Below are 19,238 nucleotides of genomic sequence, written 5' to 3' on the forward strand. Positions count from 1 at the left end.
GAACTTAAAACAATTACAGTTGGATTGTCATTCTCCACATTAAGCCCATCTGGAAGTACACCAAACACAGCTGTTAATGGATTAGGAAAGATTGTGAAACCAAGGCTGTCTGAAAGGCATTTAAAAATTTTGTTCCAAAATGATGTTAATGAGGTGCACGCCCAAAACATATGGCCCAAAGGGGTTGGAAATTGATTGCAAGGTTCGCAGGTTGGATTTTGCCCAGGAAACATTTTGGGCAATTTTAAACAAGACAGATGCGCTTGATAGATGATTTTAAGTTGAATAATTCTATGCTTTGCCGATATGGAGCTCGAGTGAATTCTGTTCATTGCTCCCTGCCACTGCTTTTCTGAAATGTTGAGTGAGAGATCCTTTTCCCACTGTACTCTGGGAACTTTGAAAGGGAGGGACTTGATATATGAAAAAATGTTTTCATATACCCTGTATTACAGAAGTCCTCAAGACTGATCAATATTTTTTCTGGAATAGAAATAGGTGGGAGGTGAGGAAAATTGGGCAGGTTTTGTTTAGCAGAGTTTCTAATTTGGAGGTAGAGAAAGAAATGTGTTGCTGGAAAGTTAAATTTGGAGTGTAATTGTTCGTAGGATGCGAGATGTTGTCAATGTACAAATTTCTAATCTGAATGTTTTCCAAACATTAATAACTACATACATTTGAGAGGGTAGAAAAAGGTGGTTATCGTGCAGAGGTGCCGCAGATAAAAGCTTCTCTGTCTTGAAGTGCTTCCTACATTGGTCCCATATTCTGAGTGAATGAAGCACAATTGGGTTGATAGTATATTGATGATAACTTGTATTTACTGGGGCATAAAGCAAGTAATATAAAGAAGTACTGAAGGATTTTATTTCTATTGCAGACCAAGCCTGTGTATCTTCATCAATTTGTGTCAATGTTCAGGTTTTTATAGCTTGTATATTTGCCACCCAGTAATAAAATTGAAACTTGGGTAGAGCCATGCCACATTCTGCCTTAGGTCTTTGTAGGGTCGCCCTTTGGATATGTGGATGTTTTGAATGCCAAATAAATTAGGTTATGGTTGAATCTAATTTCTTAAAAAATAATTTATTGATGTACAGTAATCCCTCGCTATATCGCGCTTCGCCTTTCGCGGGTTCACTCCATCGCGGATATTATATGTAAGCATATTTAAATATATATCGCGGATTTTTCGCTGCTTCGCGGGTTTCTGCGGACAATGGGTCTTTTAATTTCTGGTACATGCTTCCTCAGTTGGTTTGCCCAGTTGATTTCATACAAGGGACGCTATTGGCAGATGGCTGAGAAGCTACCCAACTTACTTTTCTCTTTCTCTCTCTTGCGCTTTCTCTGATCCTGACGTAGGGGGATTGAGCAGGGGGGCTGTTTGCACACCTAGACGATACGGACGCTCGTCTAAAAATGCTGAAAGATTATCTTCACGTTGCTATCTTTTGTGCAGCTGCTTCCTGAAACGACATGCTGCACAGTGCTTCGCATACTTAAAAGCTCAAAGGGCACGTATTGATTTTTGCTTGCTTGTTTTTCTCTGTCTCTCTCTCTCTTTCTGTGCTCTTGAAGGAGGGGGTGTGAGCTGCCGCCTTCAACAGCTTTGTGCCGCGGTGCTTCGCATACTTAAAAGCCAAACAGCCCTATTGATTTTCCACTGCCTTTATGACAGTCTCTGCTCCTGACTCCTTTGAAGAGGAAGATATGTTTGCATTCTTTTAATTGTGAGACGGAACTGTCATCTCTGTCTTGTCATGGAGCACAGTTTAAACTTTTGAAAAAGAGACAAATGTTTGTTTGCAGTGTTTGAATAACGTTCCTGTCTCTCTACAACCTCCTGTGTTACTGTGCAAATCTGTGACCCAAGCATGACAATATAAAAATAACCATATAAACATATGGTTTCTACTTCGCGGATTTTCTTATTTCGCGAGTGGCTCTGGAACGCAACCCCCGCGATGGAGGAGGGATTACTGTATATTGGAATGGTTTGAAATAGAAAAAGAAGTTTAGGAAAGATATTCATCTTGACAGTGTTAATTCTTCCAGCTAAAGTGAGATGAAGGGTAGACCATCTATGCAAGTCTTTCTTAAGTTTTTCCATACAGACAGCAACATTTTGTTGACAAAGACCTTTATGTTTACTTGTGATGTTTATCCCTATGTATTTAAACTGATCTGTGATGATAAAAGGGCAGGTGTCCAATCTAATATTGTGTACTTGAGAGTTCACTGGAAAGAGCACACTTTTATTCAAATTAATTCTGAGACCGAAAATCTTCCGAAATTCTGTTAGTGCTGTTAGGATTACAACCACAGTATTTTGTGGATCTGATATATATAGTACCATATCATCTGCATATAGTGAAAATTTCTGATCAAATCCTTCTCTGATAATCCCCTTTATCTCATATGCATTTCAACAGTGAACTGCCAGTGGCTCAATGGCAATTGCAAAAAGCAGTGGTGACAAAGGGCATCCTTGTCTAGTACTTCGTTCAGGTTTGAAGTACTCTGAAAAAATGTTGTTAATACAAACTGAAGCTTCTGGACTGGTATACAGTAATTTTATCCATGCACATATGTTCAGACCAAACCCAAATTTCTCCAGTGTAGTAAAAAGTTAGTTCCATTCAACCATATGAAATGCTTTTTCTGCATCCAACGATAATAATATATCCAGGGTGTTAGACTTTGTGGGTGAATATATTACATTAAACAGGCATCGAAGATTGGAAGGTAAGTGTCTGCCTTTAATAAATCCAGTTTGGTCTTGTGATATTACCAAAGGCAGCACTTTTTCAATCCTTCTAGCTAGGACTTTGGAGAGTATCTTAACATCATTATTCAAAAGTGAGATTGCTGTGTATGATGCACATTGTAATAAGTCCTTATTTTCCTTACGAAAGACAGTAATTAATGCTTGGCAAAATGTCTGAGGTAGAATTTTATTGTCTCTAGCTTCTGTAAATGCTGCTAATAAAAGGGGAGCTAACTTAATTGAGAAGTTTTTATAAAATTTGGAAGGGTAGCCATCAGGGCCAGCTGCTTTCCTACTCTGAAGTGTGTTTATACCATCTAGTAATTCTGATAGTGCCAGAGGTTTATCCTCATGGGTGGGCTACGCATATGACAGCCACCCTAAGTTCCTGAACTATCCCATGAAACATGATATGAAACATGACGTGGACCTGTACCACCAAGTTTCCTCATGAATACAGGTCAGACAGATTCCCTCTGTCACAGAAGCACTTACTGGTGATGTCATGAATTGATTGAGTTCTGAATGCACAGCTGCCAAAACACTTCCAAGGTTTCCCACTAGAGAGGGAAACACTCAAAATATCCTGTCTAGGTACCCAAAGAATCGAGACAAATATTGATAAAATAAGTTTTTTAATTTCATTTTTTAAATTTTTTTTAGCTTTATTGATTTTATTGTAAACACACAACATTCCATACAAATAGATTAATTTTAACAAAAATAGGATCAAAAACAAATCAACCCCCACCCCTGATTAATTTTAATGAGAGTGTAAGCCCCACAGCTGCAAAGAGCACAAAGGAGATACCTGAAAAGGCAAAGCGATTTACAGTAAACAAAGTCTAAATACAGAATTCGAAAATCATGGTCGAAAACAGAGCAGAGGTTCAAAAAGAACAATAGTCACTTCCTGTTCAGAAATCTCTGACGATGTCACTTACGGTCCTGCTTCTGACAACGTCACTTCCCCTTCCGGCCCCGATGACGTCAATTCCTACCCTGGCCTTTAAAGCCGCCATCTTGACTTCATATAATCAGTTCTATTTTGGACTCTGTCTTGTAAATATCTCTTGAAAATACCTTTTTGCAGCCAGGATATATTATACGGATGGCTGCTGCAAACCCTTATAATGTGCTTTCATCATTCTTCTGACAATATATATATATATATATATATATATATATATATATATATATATATATATATATATATATATATATACAGTATATATATATATTCAATATAAAGAGATATTATGGAATTTATCTTTGTCTCACAATCACAGACAGAGACAGCTGTAGACTTAATGGGTTTTGATATAATATTTGTTTAATATTAGCAGAAGGCTATAGTTTTGACCACATTTTTACAACCAAAAACAAAAATATATATACAATGCAAACAACTTTATAAGTATGCTTATATTTTGTGTTCATTTGTTATTAACAAACTGCACTTCTGCATGCAAATTATCAATCCAGATTTAACTGGAATAAAACAAACAACAAATGTCTGAAGTACCCTGATATTTCAAAAATGTAAAGGAGAAGAATATCTCTTTCTCCATTAAATGATTCACTTTTATACTTTCCCATCATAACATGTATTCATGCAGTACACAGCATGTTAAATTTGAGGTTGAGAAAAGAGGTAAATTTTCTGAACCATAGCATGTCTGTCAGATAGCCTTGTAGACATGCCAGTTTCAATGATCAAATATAACCTGGGTTTCCTTGTGGTTTTTGAGTTCAATTGCATTTGTTCCATGAACTGCTGCCCTTTGTAAATATGATGTTAGTGTATGTTGTTTTGAATTATGTGGACGTAGACTTTCATGTGTACACTGATTTTTTGCGTTTTTTTCAATTATTCTTTTTTTTTTTTTGACCAGCAATACATCATTGGTCACTTTGTGGTGCATTTTAAGGTCTATGGGTTTTTTACCCTTAACCTGTACAGCTCACTACGTGTTCTAGTGCATAACAATGTGTTTACTATTGCTGTTTTCATTGTTGTATTAATAACTCTCTAATATGAGGCTTTGTTGTTTTCTACCACACATTTCTAAAGCTACCTCAGTGAGAGAAAGTTCATAAACAGAATCTTGCCACCTGGCAGTTATTAACTCAGAAAATCAATTCTGACAGATATGATCATGAAAACCAGGTGGTGACCCTTAGCCTTGAATCATTGTTCATGCCCAACCTAGGCATACTGAGGGAACCACAGAATAATTAGTATGTAGTGTGAAGGCTTAGGAGTAGCCTTGACCTGAATAACCACAACATATGACAAGAACGGCATGCAGTCCATCAAAAAATAGGCATTAGGTTAAAGACAGCAAAATGACCTGAAAAAGCATCTGAGATTATGACACACACACACACACACACGCACACACATGCACACACACACACACATGCATGACACGTCAAATGTTACCAACAAAAAGAATGTGATCATTCAGTTATGTACTTTGGGAGAGAAAGAGACAGAATGCAAGAAGGATAAGGGATTTTTTATTTAATTCTGACACCGAATTTTATTTTCAATTGTGCAAGTACAACTAAGAAAAAAAAATGAAATAAACATAACTATAAAAAAATCATCAGGTTTAGTTTTTTACCAGTTTGATTCAAGGTTCAAGACATGTATTGCGGATTGGTATAGGTACAATGAAGGTGAAAAAGTACAGTTTGCCTGTAGTTCAGCGGAGATATTGCAGACTCATACGAGGTGTCACACAGATGTGAAAAGGGGGAATTCTAAGGGCTTGTGTATTAACTGTAATTCCACCCCAAGACGAGAAGGAGTGCTGCTATTCACATCTTAATCTGCTACATTTGTAAACCAGAAGTTCCAAATGTTGAGGACCTGTGACATCCTTTTCCTCATCTTAAAGTCCATCCAGTCCAGAAGCATATTTTTAAATGTTTTGCAATTTTGCCAACAATATATGGGGATCACCAGCTGGTGTCCCAGACTTTTTCTGTTTCCTTTGTTTTGTTTTACAGAAGTTTGTATCATTGTCAGAAGACCTTCTTAAAGGGTAACTGATTAGTCAACAACAACATCCTGCTCAAGTATGTATACTATAGTGGATCTTTCTAATAGTGTATCAAAGAACAGTTTAATGCTCAAAATGTTTTTCTTTTGTACAAAGTGATAGGTAATATGTTATCAACAAATTGTAGTCGCCTAAGAATAAAATCTAAATGTTTTTTATTTGTGATTTTCTGTCCATAAGGAAAAGGCTTTGTTGACTAACATGTTTTAATATCAGATTTTTGAAATACAAAAAGTGCAAAGACAGCCAGAAGCATGTCACAACTGACACCTGGCCGAATGTGCACCCTTTAGTTTCAGTTTGTGCTGCTGAATCAGTTGCCAGCCACGACTTGAACTAACACATCATTGCTTCCAGAATAAACAATACTTGAGTGAAAGTTGCCCGTGTAAAAACTACTCAAGAAGAAGTTTCAAAGTATCTGATATTAAATGTTCTTAAGAATCAAAAGTAAAGTAAATCTGAGATCTCTCTTTGTTTTATATGTTTAGTCAAAGAAAAAGTTCTTAAAAACATAATATAATTCAAGATTGCCTTCTTTTCTGTGTGAATCATATTCAATCACCAAAGAACATTATGAAACAAATAAGACTGCAGTTTGAAGCAGTGACAGCATGAGGGGACATCTTAATGATTGTATCTTACTTCATTGGGGTAAGCACTTGGCCCAGTTTAAGAGGGAGCTAATGCTCTCCTTAAAACCCTTTCGCAAAGTAAATTTTTGTAACACAAAAATCTATTTACAATTAATTTAAATGGAAAACATTTCAAAGCATTCTCTAGTCCCAAAAATGATGCCCATTTTTATTTTCTCATATACATAGTATAGTGAAAGTATATGAATCGTGAAAAAATTCGACCTCGAGAATTTGATGAATCTTGACGTTTAGACCATCCTGAGTCCGAAAATACCATTTTTGAAATTATTAGGTCAAAGAGATTTTGTACACTTGCTTTATATCAAAAATAAGGAATCCTATCAACTTTTGGGTCACTTCTGACGACCGGAAGTGGTACTTTCACTAGATACTTTTGTGAATTTTCAACTAAACTATGGTTATAATTACATATAGATGATTCAAATGTTGTATAGATATTTATAATGATAAAAGGCAGACAGATATGAAATTTAAGAAAAATTACTTAACTGAAAGAAGTATTTTATTTAAACAGCCATCTGAATTTTTGTATCATGGAAATATAAATGTGTTCATGATATTAAAAATTGTATTCAATATAACACATATTCCTTTAATTAACTATTATTAATTCTATTTTAATTTATACATCATCAGTTTAACAATAACATGTAACACATTGAGCATGCCATGTAAATATAAAGATGTAATGGGAACAATAAACTGCTACGTCCCCATCATGTTCCTGGTAATACATTTAATTTTATGATTTTTTTTTTACTTCCACCATCATCGTAATTAAATGTAGCAAATGCAGTTTAACCTATAGCAATTTATTGCAACAAATATATAATACTAACATTCTTTCTATTTTTTTAGGTGACTATAATTCTTTTTATCTTGCATGTAATCCAGGTCATGCATATGTAATCATGAAAAAAATCCACCACCGTTTTTCACCTCCCAAAGTGTGAAAATATCATTTTAATATAAAGTTTGATTATAAATAGAGATAAATGATTGTGTATTGATATTATCAATTAGTTTTGTTGCGAAACAAAGAGATATGATATTTGAGAAATATTGTGCAACTGGAAGTGGTTCTGATGACCTTTTCCTCTATCTCAGTATACAGGAAAGTCAAGGGATGCACACACTAAATGTTTGTTCAAATAACATTGAACTACAAGAAAATTGATTGAATTAGTTTAATAACTAGCGGACTTAGGTCACATGCCTTGACTCCAGTCAGACCTAACTAGATTTGCTTATTGTCTTGGATTGAGATAAATGACTTAGAAAGTCTCATGTTATATTGTCACAGTTATTATTTCCATTTATATAGTTTTTTTTATATACTTTTCACGCTCTGTATAAGTCATCAAGACTAATCAGCATTTTGGAGGGCAAAAGCAACTAAGGATTACTGATTTTGGCTGTTTTCAATTTACTATAAACTACAATGCAGACAATGGAATGGCCATCTGCAAGATGACTACAGATCAAAAATCACAGACACAATAATATCTTTAAAATTTTTGATTTCAAAATTCAAGAAGACAGTTACACTTGCTGCAGTGTTGACCCCAAATACAGCAATTAATATGACATTGTTCCAACTAATGTATCATTTCAGCTTGTTTAATCAACTTCATGTCATTTCCATGGATCTGCTAACCCAGTTTCTTGGTGCTTCTCACTAACCATGATCTACACTTTCCAACATCAAATTGAGTCACCCATTTTCCACATAGGATGCAAGTGTGATTCACAGTTCACTTGTTTTTGATATCTCTCTGTGAACTGCCATTCCCAGAAAGTATCTGTACTGCCAGCAAGCCATACAAAAGAATGCTATAGTGAGTGTTGTAAGTTCTTTATTATACTGCAAGTGATGTCCCATGAGTATTGTTTCCAAGGCACTGTACAAAGCTGCTGTTATGACCAATGTTGCACCCTCTTTGTAGCTTACATATTTATTCAGAAGGGCCGTAACATTACAGTATGCTACCTGAGTATGTATGAAATGCTGTTAGACAGAAGCTGCAATCCAGTAAAGCAATTAAATTGTTGCTTAAAACAGTTGAGGAAAAAATTACCTGCAGCCTTCCCATTCAAAATTTGTTTGTGGCATGCTGATCAGGGTGCCTCCCATCAACCATGGTGCATTCCTGCTGCCTGATGGGAAGTGTAGTCCCCTCATCAGGACTGTTACTAGGTTGCAGGTGAGATGAAAAAATAGGAGGGAAAAACGTTTTTATACGTACTTAACACCATTGTTCCTGGCTCAATGGCCTAATTTATTTGGTCACTTCATGGCATAGTTTCATTATTTTTTCTGTGAAGACAGAATTCAGTTTCACTGAAATTGCTGCCTCATCACTGATATTAGGCTAAAAGTAGCCCAGGCCCAGACAGTCCCCCAGGTTCTGCAGTCTTTTGCTGTAACTAAAATGACTCTCTCGTTGTTCAAAGCGGCAGTGAGAATACTGTGGTGCCTGCATCCAGTTACCTAGTTGAGCAGGTGTTTAGTCATGGATGGGGTGATAAAGAGACCATACTGTTCACAAATAAGTGATAAAATGTTGTCAAACTTAATTGTAAATGATAGGGTATTGTTAAACGGGTTTGATAATGGATGGATGGATGGATGATTAGTTTATATATAATTGCAGATAGTGGTAAAAGTGTAAACACTTTTTTACTTAATTCTTCTCTATTATGATTTGACTTGACTTGCTTGAATAAAACCAGTGACTCGACCTGACATGCTAATCCAGCGATGACTTGCTTGAATGCAGTTATTATAACTTATGACTTGACTTGAAAATTGAAGGTCAGGGCTTATTCGAGACTTGCATATATAGGAGTTAATCACACGTCTAAACATTGGTCATCAAAATAAACCATTATAAGACATTGCACTTTACCTAGACATTATCACTTAAAGCTTTAAATTCAAGGGAATGGCCTTTTTCAACTAGTTCATAATATGTTTTTGAGCTGTGAACATACATGGACAAGGTGAGTGAACCACTCCATGTGAGCACATATATACACTTTACTGCAGCCTACAGATCTACCCCCACCTCATTTAACAGGCTGCTCTGAAAACAGTGTGTGAACATGGAAACCTTAACTATAGAATTGTGCATCACCAACATTCAGCCCTACACCATACATCCAGTCCCACTCCATTCTGTGAGATGCAGTGTGATGTACCTGAAATGACTGTGTAGATTACTGAATGTTAGCATCAGTTGCGTGTATTTAAAAATTGGCCCAAATTCGTTTTTATACAGGAATTTTCCTAAAGTGGTGGAACGGCCAAGCTCGCATATATAGCGTGTAAAAGTGTAAAAATCGATCAAGAAATAACAGAGTTATAGTTGAAAATAGTTAAGGTGGCGCCTTTGCTGCAGCTTGCACTTCATCAGACAACAGCTTTGAACAGCAACTTGAAATTGCAATGCGTCAGTCTGTTGCATCCGCATTATCTGTGCCAAGAAACTTGCCATCACAGAATGATGACAAGAAACTGGATGCATCAGTAAAAGCTGAAACGTCTGTGTTTCAGAGAAACAGCAAGCGCGTGCTGCCTACTTCAGTGGAGGCAGAGCATGCTTTCTCAGCGGCTGGCGTACCCTGCATGAAGGTGTCCTCTCGCCTGGACAACCGCACGCTGGACACGTTGTACTTTCTACGCTCTTACTACTGCAACTAAAGATACATGTACTGATATGACAGCATGAACTGCTTGTAGATAAGGTTAGTCTTTTATTTGTGTCAACATATTACAGTAGTTTTATTAAAAATAAGTGTTGGTCGTTCTAAAACCGTTCGCATGTGCATTCCCTAGCGCCGAGTATAATTATTCCACCACCAAGAAGGAATGCCTCGCTGTCGTGTGGGCCATAGAGAAGTGGCGTCACTTCCTGGAGGGAACTTCATTTGAAAACTACACTGACCATAGGGCTCTGACCTGGGCATTCAATTGCCCGAAGACCACGTCTAGGCTAACCAGGTGGGTATTGCACCTCCAACAGTTCACGTTCAAGGTGTGCTATCGGAAGGGCTGTGCTAATGTTGTGCCCAATGCATTATCATGGGTTTACAAGCCTGCACCGGTGGTATGTGCAGTATCGGTCTCTAACCCTTGGCCTGATCTTCCCCTGAACATGCAGGAAATCGTTCAGTCTCAAGCAGCCAGTCCTGTATGTCAGGGGTTGAGAGAGGGCCCAGGGGGTAGGCCTGACCACATACATTATAGGGAACTTCAAGGGGCACTGTATCACTGTGTTCCAACCAAGGTCATTATAGTTAACGAAAACTAAAATCAAAACTGAAACTATTATTAAAAAAACATTTTTGTAAACTGAAATAAAATAATTAACAAAACCAAAATGAAAAACTAAAACTAAACGAAACTATTAAAGTAGCTGCAAAGACTAACTGAAATAAAATAATAATTTACTAAAATAATTTTAGTTTTCATTTTTGAATGAATATTCTTGCTGTTTGTTTTTAACCCTTATAACTTTTAACTCTAAAACTTACATCTTGCCTGAAGAAGGGGCCTGAGTTGCCTCGAAAGCTTGCATATTGTAATCTTTTTAGTTAGCCAATAAAAGGTGTCATTTTGCTTGGCTTTTCTCTAAACTCTAAAACTGAAAGTCATCCATCATGAGCCGCCCGCACATATATGTTCATTCAGTGAACGGTGGCTGAGTGTTCACACAGCATTTGCGGTGACAAAGCAAGCTGAATACGCAGGTAAAGCATGTGGAATAGAAAGCGATTTACATGACGCCTTTCTTTGCACTTATATATCAAGATGTAATTCAAATGCATGAAACTGGAATGTGGTGGTCAACAAAATCTTTACCATATGAACAGAAAAATCACGAGTGAGTAATGTTTCAGTTTATTTCTCAGGTGCCTGCTTTTTGTTCACCTGCCACTTCACAAACGAAGTATAGAGAAAGTATAGTAATCATCATTCGACCTTGAGATTTTGATGAATTTTGAAGTTTTAGATCTTCCCGAGTCCAAAAATACCATTTTTTGGAATTATGTCAGTGTGAGTGTAAACACGATAACTCAAAAACGCAACTAGATAGACTAATGAAATTTGGCATGTGGTTGTTACTCCAGAATTGTAAATCTGTATTAACTTTTGGGCCAAATCCATCAACAGGAAGTGGTACTTTACCTGAACACATACTCAATTTTTTTTATTCATGCAGCTGCAGAGTCCAATTTAATCAACTTTACTTTTATAATAATTGTTCAATATATTATTAATTTGATTTGATTTGTTATTGATGGTTCTGTAATTTACATACTGTAATATAATCATTGTCTTGCGGTTTACTCCTCAAATATCCATCCCCATATCTGAATACACGAGAAAGTCGAGGGGAGACCACTTCCGATTTTTGAAATAAAATGGCACTGATCAAGAGACTGACGGTCATCATATAAGATCAGCATATTGTTGCTAACCAATCACTTTTGCTTTAAAAATGTCGTTTAACAATGAAGAGATACAAACCTTGTAAAATTCCTGAGTTGGTAATGTCTCTACTGAACTACAGGTAGGTAGGCGAAGAGAGTCTGCCAAGTAAAGAAAAGCTAAACATACTAATGTGTTTTTGTATTTATTCTATATTTATTAATTTATCTTTTTTAGTTCATATTCACAGCTCAAAATGCCTGATACTGTGAAAATAATCCAGTAGCAAAATTATGCTTTAAAATATCTATCCTCATTTTTTCAATGTTTCTCTCTCTCTCAAAATAGATAGTTGAAATCATCATATTCTTTTTGTTCTTAACATGATCCATATCATTCATATTGCATACCAAGGATTTTTCCTGCCTTGCATCCAAACCTGCTGTGGTAGGCTCCAGGTTCCTCTGATCCTGCTCTGGATAAACAGGTTTAGATAATGTATATATTGTTCTTAATCTCAGATCCTGTCTCTGTTGTTTTGTGCCTCTCCATACTCTTATTATCTGCTCTTGCTCTGCTCATTATGGGTTTACTGTTCTTATGGTGGGCTATTCAAGTCTCACTGCCCCTAACCTCGACACTACATGCTTGTTTTTCTTTGTTTCCCTCAATACAGCTAGATGGGGTCTGCACACTGATTCAAGCCTAAGACCCTTGTTCTTCCTTAGCCCCTGTGATTTTCATGATCACACCTGTCAGAACACAGTAGATTCTTTTTTCTAATTTTTGATATCTTTCCAGGCCTGCAGGTGGCAAAATTCTGTCTATAAATTGTTTGTGCCTGAGATGGAATCAGAGATGAATATTGCTGGTAGAAAATAACAAAGCCCATTATTTGAGATTTTTGAATGCAATATTGAAGGCATTCATTATAAGCACTTTGTCGTTGGAGCAGGATATGTTGTGTGCTGTAGAAATTTAGAGTAAAAAACCCTCACACCTTAAAATTCACCTAAATTTCATTACAAATTGGACCATTCTGGGCAATAAAAGGAAAAGAAAAAAAGTGCCAACAGTCAGCACAGATTTGTTCAGCACAAATGATATAGAAAATATTTTAAAAATAATAAAATTGTATAACATTGTTCATATTCAGGATCTGGTTTTGATTATGCTTGTTTTTATCAGACATTAATAAAACCAAATAGTAAACTGTGTCGTGTAGTGTAGTAAGCTTCCACTAACATTAAATATATATCCAAATTATATCCAAACCCATTATGTGTACACTTCTGTCTCATTGTGACACAAAAACTAAACTCCATTGTAGCTCTTTAACCATACTATAATTACTAAAACTAAAACTGAAACTAATATATATAAAAATAAAATAGAAATGTCTTTGTAAAATAAAAACTAAACTAAAACTAAACTGAATTTCCAAGTAAGGTCAGAAAAAATATAGAAATAAAAACTAATATAAAAAGGTAAAACTATAATAACCTTGGTTCAAACGAAGGATCGGGGTAACCATTATCATTTGGTAGTGCCCGAGACATATGTGCCCAAGTTCCTACAGTATTACCTGTGATATATGTGCACTGTAATCTTAATTGCAGGGTTCAATTATGCAGCCATGTGCGTTAGGTCTGCTTGTTAGGAGGAGTTTGATTGTTTTGGTCTGTGAAAAGAAAACGGAGATAAGGAAACAAATAAAAGAAGGTTTTGGAAGGTGTTGCACTTAACAGCTGTCTGCGTCTTTCTTAGACATACACATTTGGCGACGAGAATGGCTGAGTTTTCCTTTTCATCACCACCTCCCTTCCTACTTTTACCTGGTGAGCCTCCGGTTCCGTCAACTCGTTGGCTACAATCCTTTGAAGTCTATCTCACGGCTTTGGGGCTTGAGGATATTTCGGCCACTCGCAAAAGGGCGCTACTCGTTCATTGCTTAGGAAGGGCAGCGAGTGCTTGGGACTTTGGGACTGGCTGACACATATGATACTGCAGTTACACTTTTGAATGCCCACTTCTCTGCCCCACAAAGTGCTCTACTACGGAGATTTATTTTCAGACAGCACCGTCAGCTTCCTGGGGAGACTGTGCATCAGTATGTCGCAAACTTAAGAGGACTAGCTAGCTCATGCAAGTTCGGGGCATTACAAGAGGAAATGATACGTGACCAGCTAATCCAATGCACTAGCAATGATAAAGTTCGCGAAAGGCTTTTGCTTGAAAAGGATGATTTGACATTACCAAATGCAGTCGCAATAGCATTCAGTGTGGAATCTGCAGCTGTTTGTGCGGCGGAGCTTTCGAAACGCTTTGCTTCTGCCATCGCATCAGACAGTTACGCGCAGCACTTGCAGACGGACGATTCCGCAGCATCCGAAGTCAGCTCAACAGACCGAGAACAAACAGTGCAGGTTGTGTAGTGCAGGCGTTCAGGACAACTTCAGCACCACTGTGGAAACTATGGATCACGATCACACGTGACCAGAGCTCAAAGCTGCCCGGCACGCGGTCAGACCTGTCGCAGCTGTGGTAAACAGAACCACTTTGCTAAGGTATGTCGTTCTTCTCCAAGCTGTGCGCACGGACACACCGCAACTATAATTCACAATGTGATTTCAGGACCAGCAGCTTTCAAGTCATGCACAGTCAGTTTAAATGGTGTGAACATTTCCCTCTAGTTGGACACTGGTGCTACAATGTCCCTCTTAAATATATGCACATACAAACAGTTTTTCAGTTCTATGGCCTTGTCTCCACCTACCACGACTGCCAATGGTTATGGGAACTCTCGGATCTCCCTGATGGGTTCAGTCTATCTCACTGTTCAGTATGGCAAAGATGTTCTGCCTAATGTTTGCTTTCATGTTACTAAAAAAGGGGCAAATCTGATGGGGTTAGATCTGTTTCTTGCCCTGGGATTTTCTGTCTTAGATAAAAGTGGCATGCAAATCTTACAGGTAACCTCACTGCAACAACAAAAATGGCCAGGACTCTTTACAGGTTTGGGTTGCCTCACTGCCTACACTCACAAGCCTTTATTCAACCCCACTGTCACACCAGTTATGCAGCCTTTACGATGTATCCCGCTGGCCTTCCGAGATGGGGTGTCCACTGAGCTGCAGCAGCTACTAGCAGCTGGTATCATTGAACCAGTCAACGCCTCCCCATGGGTCTCAAACATAGTAGTAGCTAAGAAGAAGTCTGGTGGCTTGCGCATCTGCGTAGATCTTCGTGCAGTAAATAAGGCAATAATTCCAGACAAGTATCCACTTCCTACTGCAGAAGAACTCACGGCACAGTTTTATGGTTCTATCTTATTTTCTAAATTGGATCTTAGGCAAGGCTATTTGCAAGTGCCCCTCCACCCCAGCAGTAGAGACCTCACAGCTTTTGTGACACATGATGGCATGTTTCATTATACAAGAGTACCGTTTGGGTTATGTTCAGCACCAAGCAGTTTTCAAAAAATCATGTCGTCCGTGTTTGCTGGCATCCCGGGAGTGGTCATATATTTAGACAACATTGTTGTACATGGGCCCACCACTGCGGTTCATGACAAACGTCTTCACATGGTCTTTTCCGCTCTGTCTAAGCACAAACTCACATTGAATGTGGAGAAGTGTGTCTTTGCGGTGCCAGAGATAGAATTTGTTGGATTTCAAGTATCCGCTGCTGGTTTATCTCCACTCCAATCAAACATTGATGCAATCCACGCCATTCCGGAGCCTACATCTGCAGCTGAGGTGGCTTCCTTTCTGGGCATGGCCAGTTACTATTTGAAGTTTTTGCCCCAGTATTCTGTTACTACTGCACCATTGCGCCAGCTCCTGCGGAAGGATGAGCCGTGGGTGTGGTCTCCTGATTGTGCCAAGGCTGTTCACCTCCTGAAATCACAGCTTACTTCCCCTCCAATTCTAGGCCACTTTGACATCTCTAGCCCCACGTTTGTCACCTGTGATGCATCTGCTATAGCAGTGGGGGCTGTGCTGTCACAAAGTCAGGGTCAAGTGGAGAAGCCCATAGCTTTTGCCTCTCGTGCCCTTACTGAAACAGAGCGGAAATACTCGGTGGGTGAACGTGAGGCACTGGCATGTCTCTGGGCATGTGAGAGATGGCACCTTTACCTGTATGGCCGACATTTCACACTAAGAAACAGACCATCAAGCTCTCACTACCCTACTGTCGGCATCTGGCACTGGACACCGCCCATTGAGGTTACATCATTGGTCTGACCATCTTCACCAGTACCACTTTACTCACCAGTTCACTCCGGGGCGTGAAAATGTTATTGCAGACCTTCTGTCTCGCTCAGTTGCGGCTTCAGCCCAATCTCCTGACTCTGACCAAATGGAACATGATACTATCCAGATGATGCACATGCCTCTTCACACCACTATATCTCTCCAAGAACTCCAGGAGGCCTCTGCACATGACCCAGTACTATCCCAGGTATGCCACTTTATCAGGAATGGTTGGCCTAGCAGGGCACCTGAGGATCTGTTACCCTTTGCTAGAGTGAAAGAAGAACTCTCCTGCTGGAATGGTTCTTGTGTGGCACGAGGGTTTCGTACTGTGGTTCCAAATGCACTCCGTGCACGTGTGTTGTCAATGGCACATGAGGGCCACTTAGGTATAGTGAAACTAAAACAGAGATGTCGTGACTTGGTGTGGTGGCCTGGCATAGACAGGGACATTGAGACTCTGGTTAAAGATTGTGTGGCCTGTCTGGTAAGTGGTCAGACAAGTCTCCAGGCCCCTCCCCCATTGCAGCCTATTGCCTGGCCCACCCAACCCTGGGAACATATACAGATGGACATCTCGGGAGAAATCCATGGTGTCCCTCACCATCAGTGGTATTTGGTTGTTGTGTATGACTTACACTCAAAATGGCCAGAGGTTACTGCAACTGGCACAGTCACCTCCTGTGTCGTCGTTAACATGCCTGAATCACAGTTTTCTCGCTGGGGTCTCCCTAAGACCATTACTACGGATAATGGGCCTCAGTTCACAAGCAATCAATTTACCTCATTTCTGGAATCAAAAGGCATTAAACATATTTGCTTGCATATTACCATCCACAGTCTAATGGAGGGGTGGAACGTTTCAACCAAACACTAAAAAATGGCCTTAGGGCAAACCAGGCACAAGGGTGTTCTTTTGATCAGGCTCTGCTTAATACCCTCTTGCACTACAGATCATCCCAGCATAACACAACTGGAGTCTCGCCTGCTTTCCTAATGCTAGGTCGTGAGGTTACCCTACCTTTGGACAGACTTCGTCCTTTTTTCAGTCAGAGTATGCCCTGTGCCCTTCCTTCAATTCCTCACGTTAAGCACTCTGTCACCAGACAGCAACACAGAATGAAACAAAGGTTTGATCAATCAAAAAGGGTCAAGGAGGTCAGCATAGCAGTCTCTGACTGGGTAAGAGTTTGGAAGCCTCATCGCAATAACAAAATGGCCTCTTTCTGGTCCTAACCAGTACAAGTCACCCGACAGCTTGCTGACGGTTTTCGGTGGCATGCCACATGTCTTCAAAAGGTGTCCCACCATCATCTGTTGTAGAATTTCATCCTGCTGACAAAAACAACGCAAATTCTTTGTCCATTCCAAACGCATGGCTGGGTGACTCTGTTATCCAGCCTGATGTAGCACAGAATGAAGCCGACCCTGTTATTCAGCTCCAGGAGCCATCTCCACATCCCATTCGGTTGCGTTCTCGCCCTGGACACTTGCAGGATTTTGTTACTATGTTTCATGTTTAACTGTTCTGTTATATACTTAAATTTCTTTGCTGTTGGTGGGAGGGGGGAGAAATGTGATATATGTGCACTGTAATCTTAATTGCAGGGTTCGATTATGCAGCCATGTGCGTTAGGTCTGCTTGTTAGGAGGAGTTTGATTGTTTTGGTCTGTGAAAAGAAAACGGAGATAAGGAAACAAATAAAAGAAGGTTTTGGAAGGTGTTGCACTTAACAGCTGTCAGCGTCTTTCTTAGACATAACATTACCATGACAGCCTGATCGGTGGTCACCTTGGACGTACAAAGACTCTGTTTAAAATCCTGGAGGTGGCATGGTGGCTGACTATATGCAAAGACGTCTGGTCCCATGTCCAGACTTGTACAACCTGTCAGCGATACAAAACCCCACCTGGTCTCCCCTCGGGACATCTTCAGCCAGTAACCATCACTACCCCGGGGGAGAGCCTAGGTGTGGACCTAATGGGACCATTTCTTTCCAGTAAGGACCGGAAGACCTACCTGATGGTTGTTGTGGACTATTTTACCCGATGGGTGGAGCTATTCCCTATGGCTAATGCCACAGCCAAGAAGACATGTTCCACCCTGAAGGATGAGGTCTTATCTGATGGGGGGTGCCGAAGAACATCATCACGGACCGGGGCCCGCAGTTTACCGGCTCAGAGGCCAAAGAATTTTGGAAACAATGCGGGGTAGTTCATGGGAAGACAACAGCATACCATCCCCAATCTAATCGCACTGAGCAGGTGAACCGGACCCTGAAGACAGTGATAGCATCTTTCATCGGAGACCACTATCAGGATTGGACAAAGTGGCTGCCTGAGCTACGGTTTGCATTGAACACGGTGGTGCACAAGGTTACAGGTGAAACCCCTGCATTGTTAGCTTTAGGCAGACAACTAAATGGTCCACTGGGAAGAATAATAGAGCATAATCCACCCAAACTAGGCACATCAACACATGATCACTTACAAACTTTGCAACAAATCACACAACGGGTAAAGGAGAGGATGGTGAGGTCCTAGTCCAGACAGTCTCAATTGTACAACCAGAGACATAAGCTTGTACAATTCTCGGTTGGGGAGAAAGTCTGGATCAAGACTCATCCCCTCTCTAAAGCATCAGATACGTTCATGGCTAAACTGGCTCCGAAGTGGTTCGGCCCGGCAACTGTGGTCCAAAGGAAGGGTCCGGTGACCTATGCTGTACAGTGGGGATTGCCAGGGACTAAGAAAGTAGACACCATGAACATCGCAAACCTCAAGCCTTGGTTCGGCCGTACACCATGGCCTGGGGGTGGGGATTGTAGCAGTGCTACTATTAGTTAAAACTGCATCTCCCAGCAGTCCCTGCAGGGGCTGTTGGGGTTAAGCTGGTCAGAGGGGTTTAAAAGGAGGGCAGGTGTCCAAGGGAAGAAAAAGGTGGGGGTTTTTTTTGTTGTTGTATTTTGTGTTCCGTTTACCTGTCGGACTGCCTCCTGTTGATTAAGTCATATTTAGTCTTTGTGTCCTGGATTGTGTCGTTGTTGG

The sequence above is a fragment of the Erpetoichthys calabaricus genome, chromosome 5, assembly GCF_900747795.2.
Source record: "Erpetoichthys calabaricus chromosome 5, fErpCal1.3, whole genome shotgun sequence".
In the NCBI taxonomy this organism is placed as follows: domain Eukaryota; kingdom Metazoa; phylum Chordata; class Cladistia; order Polypteriformes; family Polypteridae; genus Erpetoichthys; species Erpetoichthys calabaricus.